This window comes from Misgurnus anguillicaudatus, chromosome 2 (assembly GCF_027580225.2).
Source record: "Misgurnus anguillicaudatus chromosome 2, ASM2758022v2, whole genome shotgun sequence".
NCBI lineage: Eukaryota > Metazoa > Chordata > Actinopteri > Cypriniformes > Cobitidae > Misgurnus > Misgurnus anguillicaudatus.
In genome coordinates this window covers 34,617,277-34,630,993 of record NC_073338.2, presented here as the reverse complement: position 1 = coordinate 34,630,993, position 13,717 = coordinate 34,617,277, and the positions used below count along the sequence as shown (strand labels likewise).

Below are 13,717 nucleotides of genomic sequence, written 5' to 3'. Positions count from 1 at the left end.
TAATTGCATTTCTATCAAGAAATTAGTATTGTAGTTTTCAAATATGCGATTAGTTATCACAAAGGAGCTCTCTGTTTATATTTCAAACACGCTGCCTTTGAAGTGTGTCCGAAAGTCTTTCTCTGAGCTGCCTTCATGCCTCCAAAGTGATTTCCTCATGAGGCAGCGAGGCAACGAGTCACTGCCTTGAGTTTTCGGACGCAGCCATATTCGAAAAAATAAAATGGCGGCCAAGAAAGCAACTGAAGGACAAATGTAGTGTACATAAAGTACATATTTCAAACACGCTGCCTTTGAAGTGTGTCCGAAAGTCTTTCTCTGAGCTGCCTTCATGCCTCCGTGTCATTCATGTCATTTCCTCATGAGGCAGCGAGGCAACGAGTCAATGCCTTGAGTTTTCGGACGCAGCCATACACTGTAAAAAAATTCAGTAGAAATTACAATGTTATTGCATCTGGGTTGCCGGTAATTTACCGTAGATTTAAATTTATGTTATTTACTGGCAAGAGTTTGTTCAAAGTTCTAAAAAAGTAAAAAAAAGAGCAGTGCGACACAGCTTTTTATATTGCTAGGCAACCACCGAGTCAGCTGTCTTGTCAATCAAATATTGAAGCGTGAGCGCTCTTTTGCTGTTAACTGTCATATTAGCAGAAACTTTAAAAAGAGGACGCTTGCTCTGACCTTGTTTGAGGATGAGAGGTGCACAAACACGCTGGAGAGAGTGAGCGAGCGGAGTCCGGTTCTTCAAAGCAACTGTAAACTTCCCTCACCATAACGTAAGGCCCGCCTCTCCCCTCATTCGATTGGACAATGGAAAGACGCAAATGACGTCGGGCTCTTCTTTGCTCTCAGTGCTCCCTCAAAAGCGCGTGCTGCGGCTGGCGGCAAAAACCGCAAGGCGTTCGTCGCAGAACCCAAATGTCACCTATGAGAAAGCATTCTATTTACCTAAACCCCCGACATGAATTTAATTGAACATTTTGAGCTGTTCATTATCTCCCTGTTAGTTGTTAATAAAGCAATAAGCCCCAAGAAGCATTGGGTTACCAGTGCATTTTATAACAGCTATGGGGAGTTGTTATAAACAAGCTGTTATAAAATGCACTATAACACCACTGCTTCGAGGGGCTTATTTAAGCAATATCGCTCGAGTAGGAGTGTGATATAGCTCTATATCATCACGGCTGTGATTAGGCCAGAGGCACGAGGCCATAGGCCATAGGACCTCCATTCACTAGGTGGCAGAATGATACAAAAGGTGAAGCGGTTACTGTGCCGTTATCAGTAGAATATTGCACGGCTCTTAGCCAATCAGATTCGAGAACCAGAAAGAACTGTTGTATAATAATGGTTAATTCATATGCATAGCAGGATTTTATAAAATAAAACACAAATAAGTTGTAATTATATTAGTACAAATATTAATCTTCCACCAAACAAAGTAGTTCCTCAGAATCAAGTATGGCTGCAACAGAGTGCAGTTCTTAAGCAACACATATGGAGCAAAGACACAATAAGAATATGATTAAAAACTGAGGTGTTTATTTTTATAAATCAACATTCATCTAATTTATACATTAACATTTATAGGTGGCTGCATATATGAAAAAAAAACACCTAACCTTAAAAAATTCTAACAAAAGGTTTCTCAGCTGTTTTTTGTAGTATTAGGTGTCCCTAATAACATACTAAAAGTTTACCAAAGTTTGACCACTAGAAATGTGTAATTTTCAAGATGGCGTCCAAGACAGGCAGGAAGCCCTTAAAATATAGATAACTCCTTCATCATTTGACATAGCCAAGTAATCTTGGTGTCTAAGCCCATGATTTATGGGTCTATGAATCCATTGGACTTGTCTAAATTGCAATGACATGATTATGTTATACATGATGTAATGGAAATTTATTCTTTATGCATTTATATTATTTTTGTATTCTTCATTGTATGATTTATGTCAGTCATGACATTTTAATCTGCGTGGGGTGAAGTCTAGGACAGGAAGTCTAGCTCGATAGAGCTCGGGATAGGAAGTATGGCAAGGTGCAAGTGTGGTTTTTGTTTGGGTGATGATGTGCTTAAAAAACATATGTATCGTCTGCCTGGATACAAGTAGAGTAAATATAACCACCCAGAAGTGTCTAAACTACACCTAATAAGGAGTTGTTTTGATCGAATAGCATGGGGGGGTGGTACAAACTCAATGTCAGTATATAATGAAGGAAGGATTTGAGATTCTTCACTTCTTCACATATCGTTTCACTGTCGTTATGTGTCGAGTCCTTGTACAAGTAAATAAATCATCTCTGATGGACAGATCCTGGTATTCGTATTATTTTTCCACGACAATGATTTTGTGAGATTACTGTAAGGTTTTATCTTTGTTTGGGGTGAAACCAGAGATGTAAACAATGTAGCCTATGCCATGTAGCTCCTACTCAATATGTGTGTTTAGACACATACCCTTTTCTTGCTAAAACACAGACTTGATATTCAATGTAAAATGTCTTGCACCAAAAAATAACTTAAATTGGAGTTGTGTAACTTTGATCTTAAACAACTGTGAATTAGCCCGAACAGAGGCTTGTGTGTGAGCCCTCTAAAATGGTTATTCATTTCAATTTGAATAAGGTCTTACATATGTAATGCATCCTCTATAGATGTTTTTGAGTATAAAAGTGGCATTATACTAAACCTAACAAAACTAAATCTACAATTGTTAGAAATTAAGAAGATGATGGACGAGAACACTGACATTTGATATTGCTTGCCTCATTGAAATGTTGCTGGTAGCACAGTGTATTCCATTTTGTTCAAACAAAATAAACATTTTGACTACTTAAAGGGGGGGTTTAATGGTATTTCAAGCATTCTGACTTATTAACACAGTTATATAGTTGTTTTATGCTAAACGTAGGCAAAGTGTCAAAAATGCAGTTGGGCGTGTTTCAGAGTATTTCTGTGCTGAATGCACTTCGCCAGGGTTCGTACAAGTTTCGGCTAATTTTTTTCGATTACGGTTCTAACTGACGTTTCAGGGGTTTTCGATACGTATCAATTCTTTATATGGGCTTCCGCCGGAAAACTTCCCCTGGAAAACCCCGCCCAGCCGTCAGTCAGCGGGAGACGCTAGAGCTTGCTAACAGCTTATCACGCCACTCAGCTTTGTTTAATTTCAAAACTCAACAATGGCACAACAAGAAGTGTGTTTTTGGATGTAAGGAGAAGACATCCAGCCTTATGGAAACAATGGATATAGTTTATTATCCGGATTAGCAGCGGAGTTTTGCGTGTGTGTTTGATGCGGTGGATTTTCAGAACCGGGTCATGACGAGTTACACGTGGTAAGTAAGACTTCTGTCTTATGTTGGAAATAGGCGCGTGTATATTATATAAATGACACGAACATGTAGTGAATCATACGTTATAAGTGTTGTATGGTGTTGCATGACTCGTACTCGCTCCTCCCGTGTTATAACTCCTCCTTCTTCATTTTTTCGTACGTTATCGGAAAGATTCGGTAAAGCTAATCTTTCTTTTATAAATCTGATTAAACTAAAGACTCTTCAGAGATATAAAGGATGTCATACTACTCTATAGGTACTCCAGATTGATATCAGAAATGCAGAAACAGTGTGTGTTACGTGAGCTTTAAACTACACACCCCCACCCAGATTTGGGGATGGAAACTGGTGGACAGCCAGGATGAAGCTTTTCAGCTCACTTTTGGGGGCTTTTTCACTGGGTATACAATACTTCTTTTTGTACAACCTCGGTTGAGGTTCCAAGCAAGCTGAGTTGATGTTAAAACATGATGTCAAAGCACTGTAGATAATTGATTTGTCTGAGAGAATCGTCATTACCAGTTTCATCGCTAAATGCAAGATTAGTTTTACCATAGAAGCAGATGGTGTAGTGGGCAGCGCTCCGACATGTGGTGCTTTCGCACTTTCGGCGACCCGAGTTCGATTCCCGGCTTGTGGTCATTTGCCAATCTCATATTCTCTCTCCTCTCTGTACTTTCCTGTCCTTTCCTCTATCCCTGTTTAAATAAAGGCAAAAGGCCAATAAATATCACTTTAAAAAGTTATATTTTTAAATATAACTTGAACCTTTAACCGCCCCCACCTTCATCTGACTTGATGGCTGACGATTTTGCTTCTTTTTTTAAGAAGAAAACTAACACTGTCAGCAGTCCGTTCTCTGCGCTGCCACCACTTGCACATCTTCAAACTCCTGATACATGCTCCCTCCCCTATTTCTCTCTTCTAGCGGATCCATATGTTTCCACAATCTTTGTTTCTAACCACCTGACTACCTGGCTGCTAGATCCCATACCCACCCATCTCCTTCAGGCCATTTCTACATTGGTTATCCCTGCTCTCACCCACATGACCAACTCATCTCTTCCACTGGTACATTCCCCACAGCTTTTAAAGAGGCCCGGATAACACCACTGCTGAAGAAACCCGCAATTTATCCTGCAATGTTAGAAAACTACAGACCGGTATCTCTCCTTGCCTTCATTGCAAAGACTCTTGAGTGTGTGGTTTTAGACCAGCTTTCCTGCTTCTTCACACAAAATAACCTCCTAGACAGCAACCAGTCTAGTTTCAAGAGCTGTCACTACACTGAAACTGCGCTGCTCTCAGTCATGGAAGCTCTAAGGCAGACAAGGGCAAATAATCTGTACTGATCCTACTGGATCTATCTGCCACTGTTGACATTGTCAATCACCACATCCTCCTGTCGAGCCTCAAGGGTATGGTTGTTTTTGGCACAGCGCTACTATGGTTCAGGTCTAACCTCTCAGGGAGGTCATTTAGAGTATCCTGGAGAGGTGACGTCTCTGAACCCCAACGTCTCAATTCCGGGGTACCTCAAGGCTCAGTGCTTGGACCACTGCTCTTTTCTATGACATTGACATGACATTCCTGGGTTAGAACTTCTATCATAATTCTATCTATTTTAGAAACACGGCCTTTCCTACCTCTGCTATGCCACCCTGGATGAAGGATTATCATCTCCAGCTAAACTTCGCAAAGACAAAACTGCTTGTCATATAATCTGGCCCTAAGATTCATCACAATCTTTTTATTCAACTTGGTTTTTTGATCATTATGCCTTTCAGGACAGCCAGAAACCTGGGTTTGGTCATTGATGGTCAGCTTAGTTTCACAGAGCATGTTGCCAGCACCGCCCGCTCTTGTAGATTTATCCTCTACAACATTAGTAAAATTAGACCTATCACTGTGGAGTTTATGCAATGGAAAGACTGCTGCCACAGAAAGCCTCCTGCAGATGATCCACTGTAATTGCACAACTGTCTGCTGAACACAACAGTGCAGTTGGAGGGCATATTGACTACTTGTGGACCATATCAAGTTGGGAATTGTGAGAATCACTATAATCAACCTCTATGGGAGAAAGAGCGCAACGACTAATGGTAAATCTAGTCACAGTGCAAAAAAGTATACAAAATGAACCAGAATAAAAGGAAACAACTGAAGAAAATAGAAAAGATATGTATAAATAAGAAAAGTATTAAAAAAGGCCAAAAAAAAACACATTATAATACTTTAAAAAATAAATAAATAAAAGAGGTTATCGGTACTGATCCTTCACATGGCGGCCCTCTTTTGACTAATTTTACAGTACCACACAGTTCTAATGAATTTATTTTTTTACTGGAATCAAAAGAATGGTTATGAACTACAGAAACCACCAGCACTAGGCAAAACAATATAGACCCTTTGCAAACACGTGACCTAGACCACGTGACGACGCCATGCTGGACGGCAAAATCACTGACGCACTAGGTTGATTAGTAATAGACGAGCGGGATTTTTGATTAGTTTTAAACAGTTTAAATATATATTACACTAAAATACACGGCTTCTTATATTAAGGAAGTTGTTGTGCCGTTATCGGTCGAGGTAGGGCATTTGGTAGGTCCTCACAAAAAGCGCTATTAAGAGAAGTTAGAGATAGCGGGACTGGATACCGACCCTTACCTTCTTCCTCCTTCAATTTTCACGGACCTCATTAAATCGCAGAGTCTGCCGACTTCAGCCCGCATGATTTGTACCACTATGTGGTAAACGGGATATCCCCATACACTGGTGCTGATCTTAAGGCTTTTAAAAGTCTGCAGAGCTGCCAACTTCTGAGTTCAGCTTGGAGTGAGATTTTTTTTGGTGGGTGGGGGTTTGTGGTAATAATTTTCTATTATTACTAGTCCTAACCATTTGCCAAATGATAATAGTGTGGATTTTAGCTATTTCTGTGTTAAATAGTTGGAAAAAACTGCGTTAAAATGGTTCACAACACAAATCGAATCATATTTTAGAAATTAAATTGAAATAAAAGCTTTTACTGAGTTTAAATGCCTGAGATTAGAGTCTTTACTATTATTTTTAGTGATGCTCCGATCGATCGGCCGCCGATCGTAATCGGCCGATAACGGCATTAAATGACGCGATAGGCACTCGCTAAATTTGCCGATCTCATGAGCCGATTTTTCTGTTTTGTAACAGAATTTTGTAACCCATTGCTCATGTGTGACGTGATTTCCCTCTCTGCCTTTACAGAGATATGCGTATTTTCTATGAGGACGCGCAACACACACATCTCTACATATGAACAGCGTATACAACACATATCTATCGCGGACAATTGCATCCTCTTGCCGAAAGTTTATTACTTGCATTCGTTTTAAAGTTTTGAAGGTTTAAACATCCATTTTCCTCATAGCTGCTCTTGTTTGCGGACTATGAGGACGCGCTCTGGTCCTCAGCGCAATGCGTCTTCACATCCCTATCAAACAGCGTATACAACACATATCTATCGCGGACAATTGCATCCTCATGCCGAAAGTTTATTATTTGCATTCGTTTTAAAGTTTTGAAGGTTTAAACTTCCATTTTCCTCACAGCTGCTCTTGTTTGCGGACACCCGCCGCACGCATACACAGCAGCCTGTCATCAGTGCACGTGAAGAGAACGATCTCTCCCACATCTTAAAGCTACAGTATCCTAATTCATCTCTCAATAAAATTACTCTCTGCTCATCATTGAAGAACTGTTGTACTTCATACGAATGCGTGTATATTTAATTCATACAGTAAAGACTGTGAAGTGTTTTATTTTAATTACTTCTAACAGACATAAACCTTTTTAAAGGCATGCATTTCTCTTTGCAAGAAGAAATATTTGTTGTGCTTATTTATTTGATTCTCTATTAAAACAATAATATACCTAATTTATATAGTTAGTTTCATTTCTACAAATGGTGCAAACACTGCTAGATTATAGATAAAAGATTCCCATTCCACTGCCATTCTGTGATCGGCACTGATCGGCGATCGGCAGATCATGATCTTGGTGATCGGTAATCGGTGATCGGCCCCAAAAATGCTGATCGGAGCATCTCTAATTATTTTATACACTTCTATTATGCTTTTCTTCTGATAAAAGTGCCAAAAAAGTTCTTAAAATCTAATGAATAGGCTACTGGTCTCTGTAAAATGTATAACTGCAGATAACAGCAGCTTTGATTCAGTTTATCCACTGAGAAAAAGAAGCGTAAAGTGATGATTTGATTGGTGACGGACTGTCACAATCAAATAAACCAAATGAGTAGTTTATATTAAACTTAAGCAACAGATAATGTGTATGTCAATGACATATAATTATATTTCGTATATATTATTGTTTATAGATGTCAAATATCAATTGACTTTTTTCTCTTTTATTAAAACCTGTCACCGCAAACATCACGCAGGCTTGTACTGCTTGCAAACATGCACACGCGAGTGATGGTTGATTAAAATTGCTGTTTTCTGAGGGTATCTGCGTGCGTGGAATCCGGGCAGGTCTCTGCTTTTGATCCAGACCTTGACGCTTTGTGTGTTTGACTGGTGCGGAGCTGACTGATCGGCGTATGACATCAGAGTAACGCGAGAGCAAAGGTTAAGGCGGACCCTTTTGTAACATTTCGACTTGCTCTCGCGGTACTCTGATGTCCTCGCCGCCGAACTTCCTGCGCAGCGCCACATAAAGTGAAATGCTCTTTGACTCTTTGCAGCAAAGTACCAGCAACATGAGAAGTGGTGGCACGCAAAAGACAGTTAAGGTACGCTAAAATATAAAAGTGTGAGTACTGCGAGCACTGGTTTAGCTACTTACATCGTGAAAATGGATGTGTGGCGTGAGAATGGGGTCAATTGCATGGGTCTCACGGTGAATGCGTGAGAGTTGGCAGCTATGATTTATGGTGTCACTGCAGCATTAAACAATAACATTCATGGAAAAATAATGTATTTATGCCACTTTTCTGTAATGGTAGGCGCATCATAGCAACACGAAATAACAATTTTATGACCCTAACGAACACAAACACGTACTTGTTCGGCTTGCCATCCGTCTACAACATAGCACTTCCGCCGTCCGTCATGGCGTCCATAATTCGCGCGAGTAGAGCGTGACGTCACGTGCAAGGGGTCTATAGGAAAGGAGAAATATCCAATTACTTACTTGTTTGTCGCATAAATATGCTTGTAACCAATCTTTTAATGTATAATTGTACTTGTCATCTATTATTCAAGTATGCTTATTAGAATATTACATGGTCAAAACATGTATCCTGCATGTTTTTCTGGTTTAGGGGGAATACAAGGGAGTAATGGTCATTTTAAGGACCTGACGGCCGCCATTTTGAAAATGGGGCCTTTCTTGGAGTCGGACTTTGGTGAACTTTTGGTGTGTTTTTAAGTACATCTGATACTACTGTAAACCACGGAAAAACCTTTTGTTAGAATGTTTTGGGGTCAAGCTATATTTGCAGCTGACTATTATATCGTGCAACTGTTGAAGTGATAATCAAATATGCTTGGAAGCATGCTTAACGTTAACTCTTTCCCCGTTTTTTTTTTTTAAAGTTGCCACCCAGTTTTAGTTTAATGCCTTTCAGGAAAATGTTCTTCTTTAATTAAACAAAAAATATATCAGAAGAAATAACAGACCCTCCGCTTTCAAAAAAAAAAAAAAGGTTTCATACTACCTTCATTTGTTCTCTTATCACCTTTCAAATTTTGAGCTAAAAGCTAAGATAATTAAATTTTTGTGAAGAACTTTTGTAAGAGATCAGATTCAGAGCCTGATCAAAACTTACACTGTGTTTTATTGTTGAGTGAATGCGTCAGTGTTTAAGTTGGGTAAGATAGTGGATAATAGCGGAAATTAGGGCTGGGTATTGATTCAGATGTTCCAGATCGATTCAATTTTGATTCACAAGCTATCAAATCGATTCTATTTCGATTCTTGATCCAATTTTTGATTCCGATTCTCGATTTTTATACCCGATTATCGATTCAACTCAATGAATATAGATTATATAGAATATTATATTATATTAGAATATATTAGAATATAGACTGAAGGAATGAATGACAGGCTCGCCTCTCACTCCTTGGTAACATTGTGCAAGGCAAAAAAAGGGTGATATCTAGTGGAGAAGACCAGTAATTAGATTAACGTTAATCTTAAATTCAATGTTTGCGGAAATAAAATGGGAAAAAATAGATTCGGGGCCTGTGAGAATCGATTTTGAATCAACCACAGAAAACAAAACGATTAAGCGAAAAATCTATTTTTTTGCCCAGCCCTAGCGGAAATATGGATTTGATGTTAAATTATTTTAATTATTTTCTATTTCTCTTATTTTTATTCTTATTTTTAACTGTTTTATACTTTTATTCCTGTTTTATTCTTTTTCACACATTTAAACAGTTTTTATTAAAATCACATTTATTTTCTTTTAATTGATATTTTAAATTCATGTATCTTTGATTTTTGTTTTCTCATTTCTATGTAAAGCACTTTGAATGACCTTTGTGTATGAAATGTGCTATACAAATAAACTTTGCCTTGCCTTGCCTTGCCTTGCCTTGCCTAAAGAACAATAAAGAGAAGCGTTTTCTCTTTATTGACGAGATGACTCAACAATATTTATTGACATTTCACGAGTTCACACTTACAAATAAGTTGGTTAGATTAAATTAGTAAACATATTTGGCGTGCTGTCCGGGGAGAGGGCTCTGAGCTCGGAAATGGGCCCGAACGCAGAGTACCCCCCCCCCCAGTTTAGGAATTAACCTGGTGAGTGAGAGGTGATGCGGTGGTGGAGGGATTCTGAAGACTGCAGAGGATCTTTGCAGAGTCAAACTGGGACTTATATATGGCTTGCCTTTGTCCTGATTGGGTAGATATGATGATTACTGATTGAGGACAGCTGGTGGTACTAGAGTATTTGTTGATTACTGATTAAAGACAGCTGGAAGTACTTAAGTGGTTTATTTTACGTGCTCCTCCCGAACTACGTTAATAAAACATCATTTCACGAGTTCACACTTACAAATAAGTTGGTTAGATTAAATTAGTAAATGTATTTGGCGTGCTGTCCGGGGAGAGGGCCGGGAACTGTACCCCCCAAAAATAGAAATGATGAGGCTGATGTTGGCTGTGTTTGCTATGCATCCGATGGGAGTTCAATACTCGCTGAAATCAGAGCCATCCGACGGGAGTTCAATACTCACTGTGATTGGAACCCGTCCAACGGGTGTTCAATACTCGCTGCGATCGGACGAGTAAGCCCTCACTGATGATAAGGTAGGCAATTTATATCAGGAGGGCTTTGCAGCATCCGACGGGAGTTCAATACTCGCTGCGATCGGAACCCGTCCGACGGGAGTTCAATACTCGCTGCGATCGGGCGAGTAAGCCCTCACTGATGATGGGGTGAATGAATTATATTGGGAGGGTCTTGCAGCATCCGACGGGAGTTCAATACTCACTGTGATCGGAACCCGTCCGACGGGAGTTCAATACTCGCTGAGATCAGACGAGTAAGCCCTCACTGATGATAAGGTAGGCAATTTATATCTGGAGGGCTTTGCGGCATCCGACGGGAGTTCAATACTCGCTGCGATCAGAACCCGTCCGACGGGAGTTCAATACTCGCTGCGATCGGATGGGTGAGACCCCGTTTGTCGATGATGTGGACGATTTGTATTAGAAAGGCTTTGTGGCATCCGACGGGAGTTCAATACTCACTGTGATCGGAACCCATCCTACGGGAGTTCAATACTCACTGTGATTGGATGGGTAAGCCCTCCGTTGGTGATGAGGTGGACAATTTATTTGGGAGGGCTTTGCGGCATCCGACAGGAGTTCAATACTCGGTGCGATCGGAACCACGTCCGACGGGAGTTCAATACTCGGTGCGATCGGACGGGTAAGCCCTCGCTGACAACGAGGTGGATGTTTGGTTATTTTAGATATGAAGGGCTTTGTGGCGTCCGACGGGAGTTCAATACTCCCTGCGATTGGACGGGTAAGCCCTCGCTGATGACGAGGTGGATGTTTGGTTATTTTAGATTTGGAGGACTTTTGCGGCGTCTGGCAGGACTTCAGTACTCAATGTGATCAGGCGGTTAAGCCCCTGCTGACTATAAGGTGTACATTTGGTACATTTGAAGGCCTAGATGTAGGCCTAAACATGTTGGTGGTATTTTTAAGTTCCATTATGAACTAGCACCTTTATTAAAGCGGTTTTAAAATTAAGAAGAGTGCCTTGGTGTCCTTTTGTTATTTTTGATACATTTGGTTATTTTAGATTTGGAGGGCTTTGCGGCGTCCGACGGGCGTTCAATACTCACTGCGATCGGATGGGTAAGCCGTCGCTGATGACAAGGTGGATGTTTGGTTATTTTAGATTTGGAGGACTTTTATGGCATTTGACGGGACTTCAGTACTCACTGTGATCGGACAGGTAAGCCCCCGCTGTCGATGAGATGTACATTTGGTTATTTTAGATTTGGAGGGCTTTGCGGCGTCCGACGGGAGTTCGATACATGTTGCGATTGGACGATAAGTCCTTGCTGACAACGAGGTTGATGTTTGGTTATTTTATATTGGGAGGGCTTTTGCGCCGTCTGACGGGAGTTCAATACTCGCTGGGATTGGACGGGTAAGCCCCTGTTAATGTAGAATTGAATACGTTAAGGTATTACCAATTGGGAGGGCTCTAGCACCATCCTACGGGAGTTCAATACTCCCTGCGATCGTATGGGTAAGCCCCTCCGACAATCGAACGGGTTAGAGTTGGTTTGCTGATAAGGGTTTGTTTGGTGCGCTTTCTTGATGTGGAAGCGGTAAGAGCAAGCATCACTACCGCAGCAGTGGAAAAAACTGACCCTCCGTTAGAGCATAGGAAACATCACTGCGGCGGTTGAAAAACTAAACTTCTGCGGGAGCAGGGAAAACATAATTGTTGCAGCAATAGGGAAATTATTGAATATACAATATAGCTGGCTGTGTGTAAATGTAGTTGCTTTAAGAAATCCTTGTACCTACTTCGACCAGACTTTTGAATTGATGTTGGTTAAAGGAACACGCCCACATTTTGGGAATTTAGCTTATTCACCGTATCCCCCAGAGTTAGATAAGTCCATTCATACCTCTCTCATCTCCGTGCGTGCTGTAACTCTGTCTGACGCAGCCCCCGCTAGCTTAGCTTAGCACAAAGACTGGAAATGCATGGCTCCAGCTAGTATACTGCTCCCAATAAGTGACAAAATAACGCGATCATTTTCCTATTTATGTGTTGTGATTTGTATAGTCAAACCGTGTACAAATAACAAGGTGATATGAGACACAGCGATCTTTTAACAGTATACATACTGAGAACTATATTCTCTGAAGACGAAGCACTGCCGCATGGGCGGAGTGATTTGCACAACTCTGACTACCCTCTGCTCCTCACCAGGGGCTTCTCGTGTGCTGCGAGCAAATCACTCCGCCCATGCGGCAGTGCTTCGTCTTCAGAGAATATAGTTCTCAGTATGTATACTGTTAAAAGATCGCTGTGTCTCATATCACCTTGTTATTTGTACACGGTTTGACTATACAAATCACAACACATAAATAGGAAAATGATCGCGTTATTTTGTCACTTATTGGGAGCAGTATACTAGCTGGAGCCATGCATTTCCAGTCTTTGTGCTAAGCTAAGCTAGCGGGGGCTGCGTCAGACAGAGTTACAGCACGCACGGAGATGAGAGAGGTATGTATGGACTTATCTAACTCTGGGGGATACGGTGAATAAGCTAAATTCCCAAAATGTGGGCGTGTTCCTTTAATAATAATGATAATAATGATATTTATAAATTATAAATGTTTTGTGTACTTGTATAGTTTGTATTGTATGGTATATTGTATTATGTTTTATGGTCAGTGCATGTGGACTAGGGGTGAGCAGCAGAGTTCGTATTTGTATTCGTAACGATCTCAAAATTGTTTGAATCTGAACACAGCAAAATCACCAGCGTCAAATCCACTCCGCCGGCGCAAACACGGGCACCACCAGCTCTGGTGGCACTCGTATAAACACTAGCAGCATACATCCAACACCGGCGACTCCACTGCGTAATATTTGTTTTGAAAATAAAATGCAGGACTTCCTTAATGTTAAAAGGGGTTATTAAGAGATAACGTTTGGAACTTGATTGGTGTTAAAAAGTGATTAAGATAGATGAAACTTGAAAACGATCTTTCTGGCACTGAATGACGAGCAAGTGCGCAACCTCAATATATACACACACGCAAGGTTGATAATTGTATATTGTTTTTAAAAGCTATCATGTCCGGTTCTGCTGTAAAT

The 13,717-nt window shown here is 40.5% G+C and overlaps 1 protein-coding gene across 1 annotated transcript in view; it reads left to right on the top strand.

Annotated features, from left to right (window-relative positions):
* Positions 1-13,717, top strand: part of LOC129442643 (ephrin type-B receptor 3) — a 31,412-nt gene that overhangs the window by 1,861 nt on the left and 15,834 nt on the right. The gene's annotated exons all lie outside the window — the stretch shown is intronic.